Source organism: Mytilus edulis, chromosome 4, assembly GCF_963676685.1.
Source record: "Mytilus edulis chromosome 4, xbMytEdul2.2, whole genome shotgun sequence".
Classification (NCBI taxonomy): Eukaryota; Metazoa; Mollusca; class Bivalvia; order Mytilida; family Mytilidae; genus Mytilus; species Mytilus edulis.
Genome location: NC_092347.1, coordinates 9,894,141 through 9,907,571, shown reverse-complemented (window position 1 = coordinate 9,907,571; position 13,431 = coordinate 9,894,141). Strand labels below are relative to the sequence as shown.

The window sequence follows — 13,431 nt, the reverse complement described above, 5'->3', positions numbered from 1 at the left end:
CTGGGTCGATGCCACTGCTGGTGGACGTTTCGTCCCCGAGGGTATCACCAGCCCAGTAGTCAGCACTTCGGTGTTGACATGAATATCAATTATATGGTCATTTTTATAACTTTTCTGTTTACAAAACTTTGAATTTTTCGAAAAACTAAGGATTTTCTTACCCCAGGAGTAGATTACCTTAGCCGTATTTGGCACAACTTTTTGGAATTTTGGATCCTCAATGCTCTTCAACTTTGTATTTATTTGGCTTTTTAACTATTTGGATCTGAGCGTCACTGATGAGTCTTATGTAGACGAAACGCGCGTCTGGCGTATAAAATTATAATCCTGGTACTTTTGATAACTATTTACACCACTGGGTCGATGCCACTGCTGGTGGACGTTTCGTCCCCGAGGGTATCACCAGCCCAGTAGTCAGCACTTCGGTGTTGACATGAATATCAATTATATGGTCATTTTTATAACTTTTCTGTTTACAAAACTTTGAATTTTTCGAAAAACTAAGGATTTTCTTACCCCAGGAGTAGATTACCTTAGCCGTATTTGGCACAACTTTTTGGAATTTTGGATCCTCAATGCTCTTCAACTTTGTATTTATTTGGCTTTTTAACTATTTGGATCTGAGCGTCACTGATGAGTCTTATGTAGACGAAACGCGCGTCTGGCGTATAAAATTATAATCCTGGTACTTTTGATAACTATTTACACCACTGGGTCGATGCCACTGCTGGTGGACGTTTCGTCCCCGAGGGTATCACCAGCCCAGTAGTCAGCACTTCGGTGTTGACATGAATATCAATTATATGGTCATTTTTATAACTTTTCTGTTTACAAAACTTTGAATTTTTCGAAAAACTAAGGATTTTCTTACCCCAGGAGTAGATTACCTTAGCCGTATTTGGCACAACTTTTTGGAATTTTGGATCCTCAATGCTCTTCAACTTTGTATTTATTTGGCTTTTTAACTATTTGGATCTGAGCGTCACTGATGAGTCTTATGTAGACGAAACGCGCGTCTGGCGTATAAAATTATAATCCTGGTACTTTTGATAACTATTTACACCACTGGGTCGATGCCACTGCTGGTGGACGTTTCGTCCCCGAGGGTATCACCAGCCCAGTAGTCAGCACTTCGGTGTTGACATGAATATCAATTATATGGTCATTTTTATAACTTTTCTGTTTACAAAACTTTGAATTTTTCGAAAAACTAAGGATTTTCTTACCCCAGGAGTAGATTACCTTAGCCGTATTTGGCACAACTTTTTGGAATTTTGGATCCTCAATGCTCTTCAACTTTGTATTTATTTGGCTTTTTAACTATTTGGATCTGAGCGTCACTGATGAGTCTTATGTAGACGAAACGCGCGTCTGGCGTATAAAATTATAATCCTGGTACTTTTGATAACTATTTACACCACTGGGTCGATGCCACTGCTGGTGGACGTTTCGTCCCCGAGGGTATCACCAGCCCAGTAGTCAGCACTTCGGTGTTGACATGAATATCAATTATATGGTCATTTTTATAACTTTTCTGTTTACAAAACTTTGAATTTTTCGAAAAACTAAGGATTTTCTTACCCCAGGAGTAGATTACCTTAGCCGTATTTGGCACAACTTTTTGGAATTTTGGATCCTCAATGCTCTTCAACTTTGTATTTATTTGGCTTTTTAACTATTTGGATCTGAGCGTCACTGATGAGTCTTATGTAGACGAAACGCGCGTCTGGCGTATAAAATTATAATCCTGGTACTTTTGATAACTATTTACACCACTGGGTCGATGCCACTGCTGGTGGACGTTTCGTCCCCGAGGGTATCACCAGCCCAGTAGTCAGCACTTCGGTGTTGACATGAATATCAATTATATGGTCATTTTTATAACTTTTCTGTTTACAAAACTTTGAATTTTTCGAAAAACTAAGGATTTTCTTACCCCAGGAGTAGATTACCTTAGCCGTATTTGGCACAACTTTTTGGAATTTTGGATCCTCAATGCTCTTCAACTTTGTATTTATTTGGCTTTTTAACTATTTGGATCTGAGCGTCACTGATGAGTCTTATGTAGACGAAACGCGCGTCTGGCGTATAAAATTATAATCCTGGTACTTTTGATAACTATTTACACCACTGGGTCGATGCCACTGCTGGTGGACGTTTCGTCCCCGAGGGTATCACCAGCCCAGTAGTCAGCACTTCGGTGTTGACATGAATATCAATTATATGGTCATTTTTATAACTTTTCTGTTTACAAAACTTTGAATTTTTCGAAAAACTAAGGATTTTCTTACCCCAGGAGTAGATTACCTTAGCCGTATTTGGCACAACTTTTTGGAATTTTGGATCCTCAATGCTCTTCAACTTTGTATTTATTTGGCTTTTTAACTATTTGGATCTGAGCGTCACTGATGAGTCTTATGTAGACGAAACGCGCGTCTGGCGTATAAAATTATAATCCTGGTACTTTTGATAACTAATTAGAGAATGGATGATCCTTATATACTGAGGAGTAAATACAAAAAAGAAGATGTGGTATGATTGCCAACGAGACAACTCTCCACAAGATACCAAAATGACACAGACATTAACAACTATAGGTCACCGTACGGCCTTCAACAATGAGCAAATCAGATGGACAAAAATACAATAGGAAGTGGTACATCCCGACACCAAAAAGACACTAGGAACAGATCTGAGAGTACTCGCAGTTATCTGACAGATAGGACAAAGCCACTAACAACTAATAAAAAAAAATTGCATCTAAGACTAAAATATCAATCCGTACACATCCAACATCCAATGGATTTAGTGTAAAGACGTTATAAACGGTCAGAGAAAAACATGACCTTGTGCAATGCCAAGTTACAGGTATCGACAGATTGTAGATCCATGAATGTGTTTACATGTATGTATATAACATACTAGTAATATTTAGTTTGCTTTTAATTTACTGATAACAATAATCAATATTATACCAATAAAAACAATATTAAATGATCTTATGACAGTGTTGAATTGGTAACCTTTTAGAATAAGTTTATTCAAAGGATCATTTCTAAAGGAGTAGGTCCAGTAAGACCCCTTTTTGGCCCCAAAATATAGCAGTTTTACAAAATTGTTAAAATGTAAACTTTTAAATATATATTGGACAGTAGAATGCTTCTGTTACATAAATATTGGTTGTTTTTGGCAATACAATGCACATATATCGAGTACTAGCACCATTAAGTCACGCTAAATTACTGAAATCTTCACAATTCTATCATTTTAGCTAAATTTTAGACGGTTTTCGTGTAAAACGAAAATGGCCGCAATCGTGTTCATCCTTAATATTGAAATGTAAGTTGTATTTTATGATAATACATAACATATATAAAGATTTTGGATGAACACGGATGCGGCCACTTTCATTTTTGACAAAAACTATCTAAAAAGTGACATTTTTCGACATATTTGGTAGATTTTTCATATTTGAGCTTGAATCGGATCGTTTTCAATGACTAAATCAGTTAAAATATTTCACATAAACTAATTGATTCAAATGAAATAGACACTTAAGTGTTTAAAAAGAGGTCAAATTCATTCGTCAGATGAACTTGAAATTTGAGGCCAAAATTGGTCCTTACCGGACCTACTCCTTTCCGGGCACGGTTAACACTATTCCCGTAAAAATGAGGATGTGCTATCCCGTTTGAAATAAGTTTTCTACAGGTACAACCAAACTTCAAAACCAAATCTTTATATCTATGGAAAAATTTAGTAAAGGTTTTAAGTAATTTATGGTAACGATATCCCTGGTTTAATAATTTACCAGTAATACATAGATTGCGTTCGTTAAAATAAAAAACGTCGCAACAGACACGGCCATAGCGAACGAGCTGTGAAATATAAACACCGTAAGATGGTACCAAAGGAACATCACCATCTAAAAATGAAAAATTAACAGTTAGGGAACGAAAAATCATCCCTTTTGTCGTAAATTTTAGTTTGGAGTTTCCCGTTTAAAACCGAAATCTCTAAATCCAGGAAAGGACAGTTATTACCGTATAAATTAAATTTATTTAAAGTAAGTTCCTTGGGGTAAATGTCAGCAGTATATTGGGAAAATTCTTGATTATTTAACAAAAAAATGTCATTAAGATAACTGTAAGTGTTGTTGAATTTATCAATTAAATGCAATTTTGACGCGTCTTTACTGAGTTTAGTCATAAACTGTGATTCGTAACAGTACAAAAATAAGTCTGCTATTAAAGGGGCGCAATTAGTGCCCATGGGGATACCTACAATTATCATAATTTCTTTTGATGTTTGTGTGTCCCTCGGTTGCCTTCTGATATCTTCCTATATTTATATATACCCTACATTTAAGTTTTAGTTTTCATTTCTGTTTATGCAACTGTCTTTTAAATGAACATATATAGCATCTGTCACCGTAAACAATGTTCCTCGTTGGTGCACAAAATAATATACTTGAACAGTGCAAATTTAATGTACCATTGAAATAACGTAAGAACATTTTGTATTTACATGCGTTAACTTATGTTTAAATTTCTTTAATAATTACTAAAATTGTTAAAGGCCAAGGGTTGATTAGGTATACATGGTACAGAAATATGAACACATGAAAATCTATGACCAAGATTTTAGTTTTTGTCTAGAATTAGCACGGACATACATTCTTTTTTTTTGTAAATCAGAATTAGAAAAATTATTAAAAATCTGTCATCTCAATATCATTAAAAATGACAATTCAGTGGAATCCCTAAAATCCGATACCTCGTTTATTGAGAGTGCAATAGACTTTGCTTGCAATAACTCTTCGGATGCCGCGTGTACGTAGCCTATTGCGATTCAAAATGTCTGACTCTATGTTTTCCAGTGGTCAAACGATTTTCTCCCGTCATCTCAGACGATTTCATTTTTGAAAATTACAGAACTGAACTGTTGGATTTAATGTAAATCCATTCTCGTTTTGTAAATATTATGCTTTAAATATGTTTGCAACTTGACGTTATACAAATAGCAACCTTTAATCTCGGCATAGTTTTGTCAAAACTTTAATATGAAATGAGATATTTACTATAACTATAATTTATTATGAACTATTTGTCAGTGTAATTCACTACTTAATTTACTGATAACAAAGAAATTGAGAGATTTGCAAGATGAAATGATTTTTCAATTAATATGTTCACGGGTACCTGTTTTGAATCTTACCAATCGTATGCCCACTACTTAATTTTTACCCAGAGCAACATACTGGGTGCCATAGTTTTACCTCGAGTAGCACACTAAGTTCCATATATTTAAATTATCAGAAACCATGTCGGAAAGCTTCTTTTTGTATATGTAGTTTTGACTGCGATTTTCATTTTTCTGTTTGTACGTTGATAAATCTATCTGAGCTTTTTTACAAACTAAATTATTTGATTTATACTTATCGACTCATTAAAACACAATCCCATTTAACTGACTCATGAGATTCTCTGCTTAGTTCTTTCAAAACTTTTATAAATGTGAGACAATTAAAGTTTGACGTTTGGTAAAAAGACACTAGTTCTCTATTGGTATAAACCGCATACTGACCTCTACATGGCTCTCGTGATTTATTATTTGTCGTTAGGTTGCTGTACATAGATGTATACCCAAAATCTCTTTTGATCATGAAATGTACAATACATATATATATGCTGAATATAATGGATTAAATTAAGTATAGCTGACATCGGTTGAAGGAGCAATTATTAAAACCATAGAGAATATATATCACCAGTTATAATTCCGGAAATGGGAAGACCATGACCTATTGCTGATCTTAGATCTAATACACAATGATAACTGAGAAGCGAAAGAAAATATATCAGCCAGAAAAAAAACAGGAAAGAAATGTCATTTCTCTATTATTTTGGTGTTTCTGTTGTTAATAAGCTATATGGCAATAAATCAGGGCTTCCGAAGATACAGGAAATAATCGAATGTATATAAGAACTTACTTCATTTTAACTATAAAGATAATTAGGGTTTATAATGCCTTATAGTCTTTTTTGTTTTCTTGGTTTTGTCTTCATGGGGATTTGTAACGAGAAATATCTATTAATTTCTAAAGAAATAAGAAAAAAAGATTACAATTGAAAGATATGAAATTTTTTATATGTTTATTTGTTTTATATAAAATTTTGCTCGATTTTGTTATGACTTTAATGTACATAACGAGTAGTGTGAAATATACTGCTGAACACTAACTTATATAAATTCGCCTCCCTTTACAAGATGACAACATTGGGGACATTGGCAATGTATAAAACAAAAGCTATAATATTATTTCCAATTATATAACATGTTTATTCTGTGATTTGCCCGTTACGCAGAAGTTAGTTTGATCGAAAACATGTGTATCTGAATAAAGAAATTATAAAAAAGGGGGAATAGTTGGCCTAAATGACTGCATATTGGTACCATAAGAACTAGTTTATTTTAATGCGGATTTAAGTAAAATTAGGAATCAAAAGGATAATTAAGTATTTTTGAGATATGTTTAGTTTTTCACAAACCTATTTTAAAGTATAATAAGAAGATGTGTATTATAAAAGTCTTTCTGAAAGACTAAATCGTCATCGAAAAATGTTACTTGTTGTGTCAGTCTTATATACATATGGTGTTGTTTGTCTCACATATCTGTTGCCATTCTTAACAACTATCACATATTGATTTTAAATTGTGAGTTTCTACATAAAGTTACATTGATACATGTAAATCTATATCATTAAAATTATCGGATAGCTTAGAGCATATTAATTTGTTTTACATTAATCAAACTTTAGCTTGTTATATGTATAAAGTTGCTTGTGTGGGTGTTTTTTTTTTTAAATGTATCTACATACGCTTGATGGGTTTCTTCCTTTCTATTTTAATACTTATGATACACTTTTATAAAGGCATGGAGTAAAGGAATGACAGAAAAAATTGTTTGGTCTATAAAATTTCAAATAGGGTAAAATATTTGATTAATGGAAATGGGGAATGCGTCAAAGAGACAACAACCAAACCAAAGAACAGAAAACAGGCCACCAATGGGTTTTCAACACAGTGAGAGGAGGGCTTCAGCTGACCCCTTAACAATAAATGTGTAATAATAGTTCAGTGATAACGTACGTCACACCAATATTGTTATACAATTTGTGATAATACGCAATAATAAATTAGTTGTTGACTAGTGTAATACGGTCATCTACAAAATTTGCTATTTATACTTTCTATGGAAATAACCAATTTCTATTTATGACCAAACAGAAGCCTTGTCCTCGTTCTCTTCTGTAGGTATATTTATCAGGCCTTCCTTTGAATAGCAATATATAACAATGTATCTAAATTGATATACAATAGGGCTGAAACATGTATAGTTCTTTGAGTAATCCTCTTCTTTGTATGTTGTTATTGATGGTCTAGTGTTTCCGAATCTTTTAAATTTAAAAAAAAACAATCAGGGAAAATTCGAACTAAATGTGTGTCCTAAATCCTTAATAACAAGGTTCAAATAAAATACTTTCATTACAAATGTGTTATCTCATTATAAAATAAAAGTAATTACCAAGAATAATTTCATATGGAACTATAACTGCATTTAACTGTTTGGCATATATAGTATATGAATATGTTTGCTTTTTTCTACCTGGCTGACTGGTGCGTTTTAAAATTTGACTTGACGCAACATAATAAGAAACCAGACGTTGCGTAACCTTATATTCTAAATAGATTACACATATTTAACAACAACTGCAAGTTATAGAGCTTTCATTCATAATTTATCTCTACCCATCGTCATTAGTTTCCTTTTTACTTTTTTTAGGACAACTTATTCCTAATCCAAATTATACAGAAGATCCATGAAGCTACATTATGATATGCTGTCAGAACACAGTTATGTATTTCTGAAAGAATTTAAACTATAAAAATGTCTATAATATGTTTGATGAAGCATTAAGATTGTCCTTCTCCGTAATAAAGAATAGTAAATTGGAAAGATGGATAAAGGTATCATTAAAGCATGACTCAGTAATTTAAGTTTATAGCAGTCTGTAAATAGTAATGGGATCAGGAAATGGGATTCATGTACCATTTTATTGCCATATAAATGAAGATAATTCTTATCGAAATAACTACTTTTTTTATTTTCTGCATAAGAGATACGATCATACATTTCTACTGGTATAATACATATTTTTATAACAATTTTACTATTTCTAAATCTGTAAAAATATATTCTTGTCCGTCGGATAGCGATATTAGCATTCATTCACATAGCTATAAATCTAAAGTATTTTATTTATTAAGCCATGTTCGTTTTGAACTTTTGACCTTCTTAACTATGAAAAAAACTCAACTGATGTTGTTTAATAATTTATCGACGATAAATAAATATATATACAAGGAAAACAATCTTGTAAAAGTTTTTTTTAATTGCTTTGAACTAGCTGCCAGTTACTGCGAGCACTCTCGTATATATGTACAAATGTACATATTGTCTTTTTGTTGTTGGGATGTACGAGTATACTCGGTCACGTCCACTGTGTTTTTGTCATTTCTATGTGTATCCATCTGATGACTTAATCCTTTTACAATTTGTTCCGATGATATAATGTTACACCACTCTCCCAGGTAAGGGGAGAGTTGGGATCTCGCTAACATGTTTGACCCCTCCACATTCTGTATGTATGTGCCTGTCCAAGTAAGGAGCGTGTAATACAATGGTCGTCGTTTTTTGCTGTTTTCTTTTTGTTTTTCGCTCATTTTTTGTACATTTATAGTAACATCGTTAGTTTTCTCGTTTGACTTGTTTTACATTTGTATTTTCTTGGCCTTTTATAGCTGACTATGCGGTATGGTTTTTGTTCATTGTTGAAGGCCGTACGTCGACCTGTAACGTAACGGTACCCAAATTGCACCGAGTACCCAAATTGCACCTATTTATCAAAAATAGCAGCGAAAATCAAACAAGATTTACTAGAGACTAAAAAAATGGTATTTTTATGATTTGATACTATCCACGTCTTTCAACATAGGTAAATATATTTAGATATACACAAAATGTTCACAATATTTATCAACAGATGAAGTGTTTACTGAAAAAGCAAAATGTACTGAAACGTCGCCATGCGACGTCATCAAAACGTCATCTTTTTAAAATTAACAAATACAATACGTTTCAAGTATCCATTTCTTAAAAAAAGAAGAGTAAGCATGGACAAATACCCAATTGTTCAAAATATTTGAAAAAAATAAACAAAAGCTCTGTTATTCGACTTTTGACGATGCGAATTTAAGCATGGATGCAATTTGGGTACTCCTCATTACAGAATCTGGGATGGTTTGGAGGTAAGTTCAGACCAATTTTTCTATGATTCCTTATGGATTGAAAATCAAATTGCTGTACCTTTATAATAAAGAAGGATATGGCTACAAAATAAACACAAAATGGAAATTTTTGTCTTGATCATAAAAAAACTTAGTTGAAAAAACTGTCAAAATAGGTGCAATTTGGGTACCGTCACGTTAGCTATTAATTTATGTGTCATTTAGTCTCTTGTGAAGAGTTGTCTCATTTCCAATCATACCACATGCCCCACAAGTAATTGTCAAAATAAAGTTAAATTGTATATAGGTTCTAGAATACGTGCTCAACCAAAGATCAGAATGCATGACACATTATTAGCGCTCTATGGCAGCTCCATGAAGTATAAAATAACATTGGAATTTTGGATGGAAAGCATATACTTATACATGCCGAAAGTATAAAAATCGGTAGTTTTTTCCACGCGTTAAAGAAGCTGACAAAGGAGAAGGAGTCAAGACCAAATGTTTTATATTTGGTTATCGTAATACCCATGCTATATGTTTCAAATTCAAAACACATTATGACGACTTACAAGTGATATTAAAGTTCGAGGAAATGAAATAGTCAATTTCATACTCAATTTAATATAAAAAAAAGTCAGCTTAGCAATTATTTTAATGGGCATGTTTCATTGTCACAATATTTAAAAGTTCCTTGGTTAAACAATTTTGAGCTAAATTTTCCATTTCTAAAGTGATTTCCACTTAATAAACTTTTATATATTTACACAGTATTAGTCAGATCGGCTATTTCTGTCAGAAGGGAACTTTTCTATATCTACACAGTATTAGTCAGATCGGCTATATTTACACAGTATTAGTCAGATCGGGGCTATTTCTGTCAGAAGGGAGAATACACAAGTGAATTGATTCAGTGTTTGGCTTCTTTTTAAAATAAACATGACATAAAAATATTTTTTTTACTCAGTTGCATGTAATTTTTGAAATTGCTTTTTGTTTTCTTTTGTTTTTTATAACTTAAATAGTGTAATCAATAGTGGAATTACTAGTACGTAATGTCAAAACATTCACTCTTAACTCTTTTTCACTTAATGTAGTTTCCTGATCTTCAAAAGTCAGAAGTTCTTTTCAGTAATTTCATCATTACACATTTTCCATTTGACTACTATAGTATACTGAATAATTCACATACAAAATGCATATACTGAATAATTAATACATACAATGCAGATGGGTCGGTGTGAAATCGATTCTTAACACCAGATTTTTACATTAACTTGTAATGAACAGCGAGACGGATGTGACTTTTTTGTCGGTAATAGAAAGGGATTAGGACTACATGCATTAAAAGTTAAATCACCAAATTACTGAACTCCGAGGAAAATTCAAAACAGAAAATCAAATGGCAAATGAAAAACACAAACAATCAAACGAGTGGACAACAACTGTCATGCTCTTTCAATAGCAACTAAGCTGACTACGTGGTTGTTTTTTGCAGTGATTAATTTGCTTAATGTTTGGTTATATATATGCGTGAGTCTGTATTGTTACCAATTATTTGTTTTTTTTCCATCTGTTTGGCAGTACAAAAAAGTCACGTTGCCTGCTCTACCTGTTAGATTTACTGTTAATTTGTTCTGGTTCGTAAAATACATAAACTTTTTCCCACATCACGTTTAGTAATCATTTGTTCTTTTATGTTATTACCCATCAGAAAATAACTTGTTGATTGATTGGTTGTTGGTTTGCTGTAATTAAAACTAAATACATATGCAGGTTTTTAAGTGGGTGGACTGCAATGACAGACGTTTTTTTTTTACAGATCTGAGGGTACAAATGTATACAATTAAAACAGATCGGATTTATTTTGTGTTCGAGTTATCTTCCTTTGACTTAAATGTTAAAATGTTGAATGTAAAACATTTATCATTTTAACAGTAATTGATTTTTATAAACAGATACAGTGCAGTTATGATGTAAATACAATCAATCAACCTTAACATTTTAAAGTGATGTCTTATGCGAACATGTGTAACGCATTCCTCACTAATTTCACGGTATAAATATTAATTATAAATAATCTTGAGAAGGACCAACAAGGGACACATCACGTAGCTTCAATTAGAAATCTTGTCTTGTAACAATAAGAAAAAGGAATAGGATGTATTGTTGTATTACAAGACATAACCTATATCATCTCTTCACTGCATACTAACTACGTTAAACTTTACCAGCTATATAGAATTGCGAGGATATACATTTTACAAATATTTACCTTATGTGTTTCATTCTCTAGAAAAAAAATCTTGATATCTTTAATAATACTTTGAAAAGTGGCTTTCATCTATAAAAAAAAAAACAAAAAGCAGCAAGGGATAAACTGATTAGCTTTCATCTGTTTCTGCGAATTCATGTGACTCACTGAAATTTAATCGTTTTTCCATTTTTTCGTTGTTTTTTTTTAGTGAGGGGGCGAGATTTCTTATCCGAAGTATGCTTTGACGTTGAACCTCTGAGTCTAGTTAAACTTATATTTTGCTGCATTCTTGTATATAAAATGAAAATTCTGTTGTTTGTCTGTAATATCGTCTACTATTTTTCTATTTTCGAATGTTGTTTTTTTACTCTTTCGAATGGTTTCATGTGTGTGCGTTTTATCTTCCAATAAAATAATATTGAGCTATTTTAATTCTTGAACACTATATTTGAAAACTATTATTTATTTATTTATGTTGTGATAAGAAGAGATTTAACAAAACAGCTTACGAACATATCTTATCATCTTTTCATCCTGGTTGATGAATGTTAATTAACTAATAAGTTAGATTGGAGTCAAGGCGCCTTTATACGCAGTAAGTCCGATCTGTTTAAGTGGGATTTATCTAACGATGTCTTAAGACAAAGTAGGACACACTTCAATTGACTTCATACCTACTATGACTGTGATATATATATATCTGTATGTGAGATAATTGTCGTAGACTTTGAACGCTTTAATCATGGAAAATGTTTTTTTTATATTTTGAATTCACAAAGAACAAAATTAGTTGGAAAATATCATTAACCTATGTGAAATGGTTGTATATGACAGAGATCAGTTGCTTATACTTTTAAAGTAAGGATCCTGAAAGTGTGTATTCGTATTCGTTTTAAAAACTACAGAAGGAAAATGTGTGACTTTTAAAAAAAAAATTGACGTCAGCTTAGTTTGCGGTGATCAACGTCCCAGTTTTACACATTAGTCACTCTCGTATACTACAATGTATATCAATATGTACATAAAACTTTTAACTTGCGACAACTGTATATATTGTTTCCTTTAGAGTTTAGACACTGAAGCAACGGTTGATTGGAAATTACATATGCATTGTTTTACGTATATAATATATTGAATTCAATCAAGCAATGCATAAACCGCAGTTTTGCACTTGCAAATTTACATCTTTTCCTCACTCGGATTCATACCTATTAATGCAACAGTTTGGCTCTTATTTGTAAGCATGTTTTTTTGTACTATTACTATATGATTATGTTATATCCCCTCCCCCACTTTTTCGAGGGTTGTAACTGCCCTCTGTTATCTTGCTTATATTATGTTGCGTTTGTTATCAATATACTGTGACAGCTAAACATGTAGACGTTGTCTTGTTAGACTGGCTGTGACAGCTACACATGTAGACGTTGTCTTGTTAGACTGGCGATTATTTGTAAATTTTGTTGTCTCCTTGCTATTTTTCAACATTTTTTATATCTCTCTGGTGCATTAAAATGGCCGTTGTAATTCTTTTTATAATATTTTCATCAGATTGACAACGGTGTAAATTAATAATGAGATCAAAGTAGAATAAGACATCTAAGTGTTTTCCATAACTGCCTACAATAAAACATAAATTAGATTTCCGTGAACGCACATCATGGTTTTTTTTACATGATAAACGGATTTTTTAGGTTTTTTTAAGGTTTTATTTTTATTTATTTTTTATTTTTTTGAGATTTTGATATTTAGCAACATCTTTTTTTATTCATATATATGATATCTTGCTATTTATTCACTAAATACAATGTACACATCCATTGCAA

At 32.2% G+C, this 13,431-nt stretch overlaps 1 long non-coding RNA gene across 1 annotated transcript in view; it reads left to right on the top strand.

Annotated features, from left to right (window-relative positions):
• Positions 1-8,031, top strand: part of LOC139518900 (uncharacterized) — a 38,268-nt gene extending 30,237 nt beyond the window's left edge. The window contains exon 3 of the long non-coding RNA XR_011663477.1: positions 7,847-8,031. This is a non-coding gene — a long non-coding RNA (uncharacterized lncRNA). The remainder of the gene's footprint in view (positions 1-7,846) is intronic.
• Positions 8,032-13,431: the final 5,400 nt, after the last annotated feature.